Genomic DNA, 14,175 nt, shown 5'->3' on the forward strand with positions numbered 1-14,175 from the left:
CAATACAATTATTATCACAATATTTCATCTTCATGCTATAAAGGCTGAAATATTTTTTTGTTTATAAGAAAGATCAATTTTCAAGTACATCTTTCTGCAATCCATCAATCCATCATAGGCGAAAGTTCAAATATCACACCAATAACATCTTACAGTGATCCAAAACATTAGGCACATACATGTTCCTTCTACATATGGAATCCATTTCCAAGTTCCTTCGACTACTTGAACTGATAATTGCCCAAATATGAATATCTTCAAACCTCAGGCATATTCGGAGCAGTCAAATATCTTTTTTGTGCTTGGATTTACTCTTGCTGTGCACATACTTCATTCTGGCTTTGGTTTGGTTAAGCAATAACACATGCCATGTTGAAAGCTGGCAGTCATGGAGTGTTTTAGCTGTTTCAGGATGCACATTCCCTGCGTCTGGCACCTGCCCAATAGTTCACAGGAGAGTACACGTTCATGACATTAAATTGCATGACATTAATAAGTATAATTTTATAATCGCAATATGAGTTCTCAGATAGCATTCTTTGAAGAATGCTGTAAAAAATAACATTCGCAAAACACCTGCATATCCTTTGTACTCCAAGTTATTGGCTGCATTAATATCTACTTCCATAAATGTATGAACGATGTCCAGACAGCACTTGAAGACATTCCCACATCAAAACATGTTTGCACAGATAGCTTCCATCAGGTTTAACAACATCAATACTTCTTGGTCCACGAGATCTACAAAAACGTGACCAGTCCAGCGCCAGTCATCACTGTCCTAGCTGAGGTATTGCTCTTATATGTATTCCAGTTCAGGGTGTCACTAGGACAAGTCTTATATAGAAATAAACACCATCAACCTCTAGGTTTGGTGGACTGGAAGATCGAGACTTCCCTGTATTTTCTTGAGACAATTACGACCTTGATTTTAGTCGGGCTAATTTTCTATTGATGACCTTGGCATATTTGCTGGTACTTTTAGTGAAATCCTGTGATTTTCCCAGAGTGAGAGGGGGAAATGCAAAACATATGCTAAACAACAGTGGTGCCAAGATGCTGCGTTGCTTAAGACCAAAATTGCAAGACAAACACTTGCGTGCCATGCAAGTGAAAACCAGAAACCTACACGCTCCGACCCACTTCACAAGCACACATTTAGATGTTTTTACACGAAACTTAACGGGATCTGTGTGCAGCATCTTTCACTTAATTTAAGAGAATAGCATCCTAACGAGAAAGTCATTCTCAAGAACATATGATGTAGGGGCGCTGTTGAGCAGCTGAAGCATGAGGACTGAGGGATTCTCAGCTCTGTGCCTAGCCCATCAAGGGTCGGGCTTGTAAATCCCTTTTCCTGCAGGTGCCAGACAAAACGGTGGAAGAGCAGGGTTGCTCCTCTGCAGAACTCGATCGGCCCAACACGCACCCTGGGAGATCGTGACTGCTACCCGCAGCCCGGGTTGGAAACTATCTTGCATGCTGGGTTGTGACAGACACACTGCCTGGGAGCGAACTGGAATAGTGCCTGCCTCTCTCTCCACCCAGCATCCTGAAAAGTGCTGATCATCCTGCTTGGTGCTCTGGTGGTCCAGAAGTGGCTGACTGGTGCAGAGGAGCGGCCACGACAAAAGTGAGTCAGTTCCCTGTCTCAACGCACCATTGAGGGACCGCTGAGGAACCCAACTTTGCCTGTACATTATATGCCCAGCTGGGACAGGGCATTTGCAGCGGTTCACCACAGCCTGGCTGGGCTCCAACCTGGCTGATGGTTGAGCGGGAGAGTGGTCTTGACCTGACTGGGTCTTCTGCTCACCCCCTTTTTGACACTGTTGATCCGAGAACAGCTGTTTGCCCAATTTGGCTACCGGTGGAACGGCGATGGTTCACCGAGATTGGATCTGACGGCATGCCTTCAGCCATTATCCCCCTCCTCTCCTGCTTGAGAACCAGCAGGGGAATTAGCGGTGGCCCTGTTGCATGATTAGAGGTGTTAGCTTGAAGTAAAAGGATGCTACCAACACCCCACCACTGAGAAATAACACCAGAAGTACAAGCCACAGGGGAAGGATCTTCTGAAGAACAGCACTGTGGAAACCTGATGAGATGCACTGATCTGGAAGCCCGAAGTCACTACCTGCAAGACGCACCAGTTACGTCGAACACTACATACAAGGCACAGCCCCTGTACTCCCAGACCTGGTAGGTGTGGCCCAGTGACGGCATAGCAAAGCATACGCTAAGAAAACATGGTACGCAAAACAAAATGGACCAATATGATATATCACATCCTGCCCTGACGCCAATCCCTATATCTGCTGAGGCAGTGAATATTGGACCCACTCCATCACATAACCTTTCACTATCGGATGTGATGGTAGCCATCAATGAATCACGGGCATCCATGGAACATAAGACGGACGCTATCAGCATTGATGTAAACTTACTGTGCCTAACCTCCCGGAAGATAACCTCTAGAATGGATGAGGCTGAAAAACGCATCAGTGACTCCGGGGACACCCTCAAGACACTCAGGTGACAGGTATCCGAAATATCACAGATGTTCAAAGTATTAGACAACAGTATGGAGGAAGCAGAAGGTAGATCTTGCAGGAGTAACATCAGAATTATGGGACTACCGGAGAAATCAGAAGGCCCCTGCATGAAACTGCTTCTTGAGAAAGGGCTTGCAGACATTTCATTTAATTTCGTCAATTGTATAGTCCCTTTTACCCATGATGTAGGTTGAATGCCCTCGAAGGAACCGAAGTCCTAAGTCTGCGAAAGTTAATAGGTGTTAGTATACATGTGTGCTTAATGGTCATTAAAGGTTGAGGGCTTGGCCGAGTCCCTGCTAGCCACCCATGTCTAACTGACATGTGCATGGATGGGGAGAGATACACACACACCCTGCCTAGTTCCCTAGTGTAAGAGGATAGTCAATTTTGTGTGCAGCTATGGTTCACATTTTTTGTTGTGCAAGGTAGCTACGTTCTTATGAAAGTGGTGTTGTCTAGCATGTCATTCGAGTTCTATGTGAAAGCAGATGCATGCAGAGTGAGGCAGAGCTTTTCGCTAATTCCAATGGCGCGGATTGCGAGTGGAATAAAACTGTTTATAATCAAGAGAAGTGACGTTCGGCTAACACCTGCATTACAGGTAGTGGAGCACATTCTACAATCACCTAGAAACTGTCACTAAGTCACCCTTATGGGCTTGGCTAGGCGTGATGCACGCTGGTCAGCCTGCAAAACGGAAACTTTGGTCGCCCTCATGGACTTGACTAAGTGCAACACCCTGGTTACCTGTGAAGTCCTTCCAGGTGCAATACACCGGCTATCGCCAGCAACTCTGTACGAATGGAAAAATTGCCCACTCTCGGTATCAATCCAAGTGCAATATATAAGGCCCAAACTCAGTGTTCATCTAAGTGCAACTACTCTGCCCACTCTCGGGACCGTCCAACTGCAATATTTTATTAAGTTTAACTGTTCCTATAGTTTTATTTAAAAAGAAACCGTCAGGATTGGTTTCGTTTTAAAATAAAAGGGTAGGAAGAAGTTGAAGCTTGTCTTTTCAGTTCACTGCACTGAAAATTCCATTAAATAGCAGGTGCACATTTATTTGGGGGTTTATATTGTGCGTGGGAAGAGGCGTGGCCATGGGGGTTTGTGGGGAGCCGGGGAGGGGCAGGTCAGTAGGTAACATAGTTCCACTTTTGTACACTTCGACCACTGGTCGTACGATATTTTAATAAGAATTAAGGCATGTGTGCTGCTAACACTAGTTATTACTTTCCTGTGTGCTCCATTCATAGGTTGGTATATTGTGTATATGCTTTAGTTTAGCGCCACCTTATTTTTATTTACCTCACCCGGATTAATTTCAATTCTTTTAAAAAATCCCATAGTTTTCACTTTCTTTTTCAGAAACCCGAATTATATATACTTCTTGAACACATATCACACCTGTTCGCATATCATATGTTAAAGGATAAAGGTGTATGAATAATTAATCTATGACGAATATCAAGGTTTCTGTGACAGTTTATCGTGTGGGTTTGCAAGCAGACAGGTGTATTTTTACATATATGAATGGAGATGTTCAGTCTATGCAATGAAAACTTTCAGTAAAGCATAAGCGACCGAAACGTGCTCTCCAAAATTCTGTGCACTAGAGAGCCTGCTATCGAATATTCCTTTTAAATTAACTTTTCTATACAGGATAACTGAAGCTTTCTACAATACCCTGGTAACTGCACACGTAAAATCTTAGGATTCGATTTCGTAGATCTCACGTCCACAAAGAGAAGCAGAGTTAATACATGTTTTAAATTATTTACTGTGAAAGGCAGCCCAGAAATGGTAATAAAACTTGCAGAATCACTTCCGCCTTGTGTGCCATGTGTTCCACAAGGTGGCCACTGTCTGCTGCCTGCCTCTTGTGCTGAGCCACCAGCTCGGGTGGATTCACTGCTCTGAACCGCTCATGGGCGGTTGGGTGGAAGGATATTCATTTTGGTACCTCAAGGCCACGGAGGAGAGCAACCGCCAGTCCTGAACCTACAGGGTGAGAGCTATGCTACCACCAAGCGTCTGCTCCCTCTTTCATTCGGTTTAGTGGTGAAAGAGAAGCAGGCTGAAGGGGCAACCACCAGTATAGCTAGCTGTAGCTTTACCTCCAAGTTTGGCACACCTGGGCGGGTTTGCTAAGAGCCTTTTCACTCTTTAGCCAACCTCTATATCAGACCTGTGTATATAAGATCCAGACATGTAGAACACAAAAGCCAAGGTGGAAAAAAACATTACTTTTTTAGATTACATTTTTACAAGGGATTAACAATTTGCACTGTTAAAGCATGTGCCACGTTCATCTTGTTTGCCAAGGAAAAACAAGCCCATCGTACATGACAGATGAAGCATTTCATTTTTCCTGATGGTTGTCTGGCCACGAAAGACCACACAGCTTTCAATTTAAATAAAACAATATACATTGTTGTCTAACGTATACCCAGTTCAGTTGTTACATTCCTAACAGGAAATGAAAACACATGTTTAGAACTGTGAGAATTAGTCATCTGTGCTGCCAAACATATGTTACGTTTTTATTCAGATGCCTTTAGTTTGTTTATTTTTACGTTTTCCGTGGTCCCTGGGTAATTATGTAGACTTCTGAACTAAACAATAAAGCTTTTTGACATACATTTCCACATTGCCGGATATTTAAAGACAGTATCCGTCAGCTGTGATGCTGTGGATTCATACTAGAGGAAGGTCCAACCAAGGCCCCACATAGCAGCCTGCAATACCCCTGTAAAAGCCTGCAAGTAATAGTCATATTCAGTGTTGCCAGGTCGGAAGGAAAAAATAAGCTGAATGCCCTTCCAAAACAAGCCCAAAACAAGCTGACTCCCATCCAAATAAGCTGAAGAAACAAGCGTGCACCTAAAAAGTTATGGAAAGGTCTCAAAAGTAAGAAACATAACACAACAAGAAAAACATACATAGACAGAACACTACATAGTGTGTTAGAACAACAATATTTTATTGCATGGTGACTAGAAGTCCCAGATTGCAAAATAATACGGCCCTGAAATACATTGTATTTGTATCTTGTATTTATTGTTTTGTATAGCGCCTTAATCCAAGGCGCTATATAATATTGTAATGGCCAATTGGAAGCTGAAAAGAAACATTGCCTTCCTGAATACATCTGTTTGAGAAAATGTTGTATGTAGATTCCAATAATCCTCTAACCCAAAAAGTTTAAAAAAAATAAATAAATAAAGGATTTTAGTAGATAATGCGTCAGCACTAGGGATATCACCAAGATAATATTGCTATAGAGTGACGCTTGCTAAACTAAAACAATCCCCTTCTTTACATGTCAGTGTGTCTGTCTGCATGACAAAACTTTTAAAGGGCGCTTTCTTTTTGCATATGTTTAGGCATTTGGCATTGATGGGCCACCTGGTGGGCAAGTAACGATCCCATCAGTGCCAAACACCTAAGCATATGCAAAATACAGGACGCACCCGAGAGCAAGACAAAGCAGCAATTGCTGTCAAGTGCTGCCAGCAGCCCAGTGCAGGACGCTCTGTGCGACATGTAATGGGCTTAACTGCAAATAAACAAGCCCAATTACACGCGCACAGACGGTCCAACAAGCAGACAAAAACAGCGACAAGCGACCTCCAAATATTATAAACGACTTTGGGCAAAAACAAGCCCAAAGTCGCTTATAATAAGCGGACCTGGCAACACTGGTCATATTACAGGGTAGGTAGTTGCAACATTACTACTAAAGCAATGTAACCCGAGCAGGGGGCATTACTTGGGATAAAACCTACAAATCAAGATGGATGCCATGGATGGGGAAGAAGAGAACTACATGTAGTCCTTTCTCCCTTTCCATGGTGGCCATTGCCGAATCGGGGACGCGCCGGGAACACTGGTGTTCCCGGCGCCTACGAGGGACATGGCAGTGCAAGGTAAGTGGGGTCGGGATAGGGGATTGGAGATGTGGAAAAGGAGGTGAGGTAAGGGGCAGGAGGTGCGGGGGGTGCATTTACCTGTTATATTGCGAGGGAAGATGGCAGCCTCCAGCTCTGAGGAGACTCGGAATGAGGTTTTTACCATGTGGTAAAGACCCTGTTCTGAGCTTCTTCATTGGCTGGGAGGCCGCCAGACCACCATCGCCGGGAACGAATGACCTTTAATAAAAAAAATGACATCACTACTTCACTGTAATCAGTTATTAAGTCATAAAGCCTGATGCTGTTTGAGTCGCACATAGCAGGATTCCAAATGTCACTGCAGCACTTAATTAAAGCTATGGCAGGCTGTTTAAATGTCTTTTTTCTAAAAATAGCTTTCTGTGGCACATTGCAGACATTAATTTATAAGGAACTGTTTATGGAGTATGTTTATGTTGTGCACTGCTGAAGTTCAACTCACGCAAGCAAGAAACTGCATTATTACTTATTTTAAAGCCCAAAACATTTATAGATGCAATTTGCTAGATTGCTTAAAGTGTTTTTCTGCAACACATTAGAAGCTGCATATTACGTCTTCTTTTTCATCCACACTGATTCTGCACTGATTATATGAATCAGCAACTGGAAGACCTCTTACATTAGATTAAGCAAGAGGTGAGGTATTAAAGGGGTCAGAGTGTGTAGCTTTGTACTACACACAATAACATATCACATAAAATACGGAAAAAGGGTATTGCAAGTGGCATCTTACTTCTGTAACCTTATAAAGGAACTTGGCCTTCAGCCTCGTTCTTAAACCTAGTAACGGAACTCATCAGTGACTTCAAATGTCCTTTTTGCGTATGATATTGCGTGATTTATGACATGTAGTGGCGATCCATAGTATGCCTCATGCAAATTCAGACTGCAGTTGGAGGTGGAAAGGGGTTAAGTGAAGGAGTGGGTGAGAAAGCCTGAGATGTAGGAGGAGGGGAGTGATATGAAAGGAAGACGCAGAGGAAGGACACACTTCACTGGGTAACACATTTACAAATGAAAACCTCTTATAACCTTGACATATTTCTTCAAAAAAAGTGATTATCATTCAGTGTTCACTTTCTACTGAGCATGCGACATGGGGAGTTCCTTGCATGGTGGAAACCAACCTCGCCTCATCTCTTTGGAGCACTGCATTCTCTGACCCAAAAATCGTATCCCCACAATTTCTCCGCTTTTCACACAACCCAAACCATAATTTTTTGATGTAATGAGCAAATCGCATCTTCATAAAATACACCCAAACACAGTATTCATCTCGGTGCTTAATGTGCAGTTCGTTAAGGTTTGGCGCTCCCATTCAGGTGCAAGGAAATATGCCCGTGCACCGCCTCTTGTCGTTTTTGCGGTTTCCTTTTTTCACGCAGGATCAAACACAGTACAATTGCTACTTACATTCCATAGCAATGTTGCTTTTGTGGTGCGTATTACAGAAGTACTATACTAAGCAAACATTGTAATTAGTTTATTAGTATGCAAATATTCCAAATCATAGTACATCTCCTCTTCCCTCTCACTCATATACTCTCTCCCTCTCTCTCTCTCGCTCGCTCTCTCTCTCTCTCTCTCTCTCTCTCTCATAGTTTCTCATTATCTATCTGTGTTTCTCTCTCTCCCTCTCTCACAAACACCTCACACAAACCGTCTTGACGTCACCATTCACACTCCTTTTTTTCTCCTTCTTTTCCTGCCTCAATCTTTATTTGTATCCCTCCGTCCACCCAACCATCCATTCACTCACCCACCCATCCATTCATCCATCCATCCCCACCCCCGCCCCCATATCTCCCTGTCCCCTCTTGCTTCCCATCTACAACTTTCTTTCAATCAACACAATGATACGTTCTTACCCTTGAAAATGGTTGGGGTTGTTCATATTCCAAAGTGTACAGGTCTTGAATCTGTGTGTATATCTTTATTATATTAAACGGACGTGTGCTAATGAATGGCAATTTGAACATCAAGTTTTTGAAAAACATGTTTACCTTGCAATAAATCAAAATGGAGAAACGCATTTTAGCCATTTCAGAAATAGTACGTTATGATGTTGTTACCCCTGTCAAATACATCATCATCAAGTTTAATTACAATTTAAATTATTAAAAAACTGCATAAGCAGATGAGAAGATGATCATAAATCGGTGCTTGGAACCCACTGCTTCTTCCCCTTCCTATAACTTTGAACTGCTCAGTTATCTTAATTTTCAGCAGCCTTAAAGGCCTTGTCAACAAACTGCAGACTGGCACGTATTTGGTAACCATTGGTCAATGTGGACCAAAGTTATAGAAAATGAGCAAGTGTATTTTACATTAAGCATTGGTTATAATTACAGATATACAGCGTTGATTTTTAATTAAGAAATATGTGATAAATTACATAATAAATCATTTAGCATTTTTATATAGCGCTACATAATTTGCTTTTCTGCAAAAATAGCGCTCTTAAACCGAGGTTGTAGCAATTCTATGTCAACAGTTGTTTTGAATGCAAACAATAGGCTTAACAGTTATGCATGATTCAGCAGGCCGCATGAGGTTTCTGGTTTAGTGACCGACTCAAACTATTTTAGGGTACAAAATCAGTATAAATGAGCTTTGTCTCTCTGTGGAATTATTCTCAGTTTCTCCATTATATGCTCCCTTGCACTTAGCAAGGTGCCCTACTGAATAAGACAGAACCAACCAAGGGAGATTTGAGCGATTCTACCAGACGACATTTATAAAATAAGGAATTAAAACGATGCACTGTACAGCACATATGTTGGAAACAATGGGTAAAAGTGAATTTACAGTGGGTTACATAGTGCAACACCTGAAAAAAATCCAATGGTTGGACACTTTTTTGATGCTTGTATCCTACAATTTATGACATCATGGCCACTGTAAGGTTCGTACATTTTCTGGATGCCTGAGCTTAGTGTATATGCCACTTGTAAAGCACAGCTTTATGTTAAAAGTACCCAAATATATCAGTATATCCCAATACAGCACATGTTGTTTTCAACCGCAAAATGCACAAATATGTTAGCAATGCACTATAGTGCACATTTTCGCGCAAGAATTATGGCTCTCTCCTTCCACCCACCCCCACAAACACGTCCTCAAGTGCGCACACACACACACACACACAAACAAATACACTCACCTGCATGCATCAGTGGCAGTCACCCCCCAGCTCTCCTCAGCATAGCAACTGCTGACAGGCACAACCATACAGGCCTGTCCCCTTCCTTGAATTTATTTAATTATTGGATATTTGTAAGGGGCCTATACAACAAAGGATTTTTCAAGGCGGCACAAGACAAAAAAGGGCGAGCAGGAACAAGGAAGAAAGATGCAATAACGGCCCTAATAGGCCTTGTGACATTCGGATCGTGCAAGTACAGAACAAGAAGTGCGGGGGTGTGGGGAGTGCCGGTCTGCGCAAAACAAGTGCTAAGGTGGGAAGGGCAAAAAGGTGAAGATAGTAGGTGCAAGTGCTAAGGGGAGGCCAGAGGGCAAGTGCCAAGCAATGCAGGTAAGAGCAGGGAAAGGGGGAACGGGGAAGGGGTCCTGGAACCTCGTAGTACTCAGAGGGAATGAGGCAGCCAATTAATGAGGCAGAAGAAGGTGTTAACAGGGGAGGGGCAGAGTGAAGAAGGAGGAGAAAATGTGGGTCTTGGGAAGCTTCCAGAACTTATGGAGATCTAATTCAAGCATGAGAGGGGCAGGGAGACCATTCCAGAGGGAAGCTCTTGAGGAAAAGAGACATCTACCTCCCACTCTTTGCTTAGAGAAGCATCTGATTCGCAGAGAATTGGAACTAGCAGACCAAAGTGCACGAGCAGGGAGGTATTTAGGGAGAGAGACTTGGATGTAGCGGGGTCCTAGGCCCCAGAAAGCCTTGTGGATGATGCAGAAAGCCTTGTATTTGACCCTAGCAGCAACCAGGAGCCAGTGGAGAGACATTAGGGCTGGAGAGATGCAGTCCCTGGGCTCGAGGCCCAAAAAAATTCTTGCAGTCCTATTCTGGATTAGTTGGGGAGGAAGAAGGAAAATCGAGGAAGAGGCTGTTAAAGTAGTCAAGCCTAGAGAGGACCAGAGCTCTGGAGACATTGGGCCTCATTACAAGTCCAGTGGTAACCCTGCCGGTGCTACTGGCGGGTTGCCGCCGGACTTGCAATATTTACCGGCGCCTGGCTTGCCGGTAACACCGGTACAACCCTGGCGTTCCGGGAAGTCAGGCGCCGGTAAATTGTAACTCCCCATTTCCATTTGAGTCCGATAGGACTCAATGGGAATGGGGACCACAGAACACTGGCACCGTTAATAACGGTGCCGGTGCTTTTGTGAAACTCTGCGAGTCGTACTGTGCTGGTCCAGTAACAATGGTGCTGATAGGCTTACCGGCACCATTGTTACCGGACTGGCACAGTTGTAATGAGGCACATTGAGTTCCTGCGGGAAGGTGAGGAAAGGGAGAATACCTCTGAGGGGCAGCTGATAGTGGGCCTTCTTGGGAAGGTCTGCGTTGTGAGGAGAGAAGGAGAGAAAGGAATCAAAGATGACAGCAATGTTTTTACCTCACAAGCGGGGGAGGGGATGGGACCCACAGAGGGCAGCCAGAGGGAGGGAGAGAATGTGGGAGCTGATGTCCAAGTGAAAAGGATTTCTGTCTTACCGGCATTAAGGCAGAGTTCAATGGCAGCACACCATAACTGAATAGCAGTCAGATCGTCAAGGATGAGAGAGGAGGAAGAGGAGGGAAGCTTGAAGGAGAGCTGCGTGTTGTCTGCATAACACTCAAAGTGAGGAGAGAAGGAAGAGATCAAGTGGGACAAAGGGGCAAGGTAGATGTTGAAAAGCCACAGCAAGAGGATAGAGCCTTGAGGGACGCCGCAGGTGGAGAGTGTGATAGGGGAGAGAAGTTGAACTTGGTAAGATCAGTTGGAGAGGAAGGCAGTCAACCAGTCCACTGCCATGCCCATGATGCCCAGGGTGTCACAGAGCCGATTTGTCAGGATGGCATGATTGACCATGTCCTTGCCATGATCATGGTGTCTCCCTTCATCCCTTCCTCTACCTGCTCCTGGACAGGATTCGGAGGGGTCAGAATTCTAATCCTACATCAAGCCTATGTGAGAGACAGGATACGGTGGGAGGGTTGTCAAAGTTTTGCTTTGTCATTGGGTCACTTTTATTTTAGCATCATCTGGCCACTGTTTGTCCTCGGCTTGTGGAGTACTGTAATTCATCCCTTAACAATAAACCTTCCATTTCTCCTGAGAGAATGGTTAACCTGGTTAATTTTCGAAAGAAAAACTTCTAAAAGATGTGTGAATCATTGTTAATTAATTCAAGGCTATTGAATTGGGCAATTAAATATGTGTAGAGACATTACACATACTAAGATATACTCCAGGTCTCTGCCTGATTAAGTGGCTTGCTTCTGCCAGCTCAAATGACTGACGCTCCAACTCTGTCCACCACAACACTTAAACCAGGTGGTAGAAACTACTTACTGATTTCAAGTTTGTAGAATTAAGCTGCTTGTGGGTGGTGGGAGGTGTTCGAAGAAGTCTGAGAGGTGGCAGAGCACCACTGTCAGCACTGCCAAGCAGTGCATAAATTCCACCTGGCAGAAGCACGTCCTAACTCCACCTGGCAGAAGCATGTCCTGTCTTGGAATACCATCTGTGAGGGTGTAAAGGTCTTAGTTCTTTTTATCAATAGAATTATGCGGGTAATTCTGACTCAAACAGAGCTCTACTAATTTGAATAATTTTCATAAATGCTCCATGCAAAAAGCATAGTTTGTGCCAGGCACCTGGCTGGCTGTGGCTGTCTACTGACATCCCCAAGTAGCTACCCTGCAGTGGTAACAGGGCAGGTTCAAAGCTCACATGGGCCAGGAGGATAGCTCAGGGGCAATGCGCTCACCTTGGAAGCAAGACGATGCGCAGCAACACAGGTTCGATCCCTGGGTCCGCGCTTAGAAACCTCTGGGTATTAAGCGCGTAATAAATAACCAATTACAATCACATGTACATTCCTGAATTCAATTGCCTGAACACAAAGCTCCAACAAGCAGATGTATCTTATTACCTACAAGCACCTCTAATTCAAAATATAAGAATTGTGTGCCCCTAGTCAGCCCAGTGATACAGTCATTTCTAAATATGAGCCATCCCTGGTTATGACATGGTAGCTACTGAGAACACACAATTATACAACCACAATCATTTGGATGTCATATTAGAGTCAGCTTGGTGAGTAGACTCATTCAGGACAGGGCTGGTGTGTATTAGCCATCTGGTTTAGCTGTGCCCAGAACAGGCATGTAGAGCCCTGTCCAGGAAGCTTCTCTTTTAATCCCACTGAGGATGGTCAACACCATCATCCAGAAGACAGGAACCATCCCTGGGAGGTCCCCTGGAAATCAGCACTTCAAAAATATTCTTGACATGACAATGGCCCTCTCACACCAGAGTGCTGATTACTGAAATCATTTTAAAGTAGGCAGACAGAGGAAGGGGTGGAGTTGGAATAACCCAGAGGAATGGTTTAGCCTAATGAGGGGTTCCACCATCATGGATTTTGCTAGGGCACCCCAAACTTTCTGCCACCTCCCCACTTCCTGCAGACAAGGCATGCTGGGCATAACAGACGGGAAAGGACACTTCTTACAGCCACCTGAAGTGGTCCCTTAACAGTTGATTCATCTCTGGACTTCAAGACAAGAAAGTTGTATCTGGACCTCTGCTGCGGATACATTCTATTCCAAAGTCATCTGTCACATGGGTGAAGACAGAGCTCCAAGGAAGAAGAAAGATCCTATCCCTAACCATCCCCATGGCCTATGTAGGATGACCCATCCATTGGTTGGCGAGGCCCACTGTAACTAAGACACTGTTACCCAGGTACCTATGCTCTGTAGAAAGTCACAGCAGCTACCAAATGAAGGAAGTGATCCCTGGCTCTCCCTGCAAATCTGCACTGCCTCAATACTTGTTTGCTCGCTTTCGATGCTGTCCGAACTGCTACACTATAACTGCAGGAGTTTTCTTTGACTGTGACACTTGACTGCCTCCACATCTCTTAGTTGCAGTTCACGCTAATGCCAACCCAACCCAACCCAACACCTCTGTCTGGTCACCATGTTCTTCAAGCTCCAAGTGCAGTGCTGTAATGCCATGTTGAGTCAGCCAAGCTTGCGTGCCAGTGAAGGCCAACCTCTGCTTTTCTTGATCCGATGCCACCAAGTCTTCCAGTGCCACTAACCCAACATCATATGCTGTCCCCGGCATCTCCAACCCACAAGCTTTCACAGCTGCTGAGCAGCACTGCATCATTGGAAACCTTTACTGCCCCTCCTTGACATAACCCTGGTGCAGTGCTGAAAGCACCAGGACTTCTGATTTGCTGCCAAAAAGCCAGGCTAAATTGTGTTTGGCCCCAAGGACAAAAATATAAGGTATTTGAAGTGGCGATATCCACCTGGTTTGCCATAAAAGACATTAATGACTTTTAAGCACCTCTTCTCTAACTTTTGAAAGACATCTTAATGAATCTAACATTTTGCAGCTGAAATCTTTGTCTGAGCATCCCTGTCTTCCAACCCAGAGTTTACTTTAACGTCTGCGCTCTCTGTATTTTCCCTTACA

General features: G+C 44.2%; 1 protein-coding gene and 1 long non-coding RNA gene across 3 annotated transcripts in view; one reads left to right on the forward strand and one right to left on the reverse strand.

Annotated features, from left to right (window-relative positions):
• The window catches only part of ADAMTS2 (ADAM metallopeptidase with thrombospondin type 1 motif 2), a 2,237,498-nt gene that overhangs the window by 2,136,890 nt on the left and 86,433 nt on the right, over nt 1-14,175 (reverse strand). The gene's annotated exons all lie outside the window — the stretch shown is intronic.
• Nucleotides 6,422-14,175, forward strand: part of LOC138581372 (uncharacterized) — a 271,817-nt gene continuing 264,063 nt past the window's right edge. Inside the window, exon 1 of the long non-coding RNA XR_011304539.1 lies at nt 6,422-6,490. This is a non-coding gene — a long non-coding RNA (uncharacterized lncRNA). The remainder of the gene's footprint in view (nt 6,491-14,175) is intronic.

The sequence above is a fragment of the Ambystoma mexicanum genome, chromosome 3p, assembly GCF_040938575.1.
Source record: "Ambystoma mexicanum isolate Mex_15411 chromosome 3p, UKY_AmexF1_1, whole genome shotgun sequence".
Taxonomy (NCBI): domain Eukaryota; kingdom Metazoa; phylum Chordata; class Amphibia; order Caudata; family Ambystomatidae; genus Ambystoma; species Ambystoma mexicanum.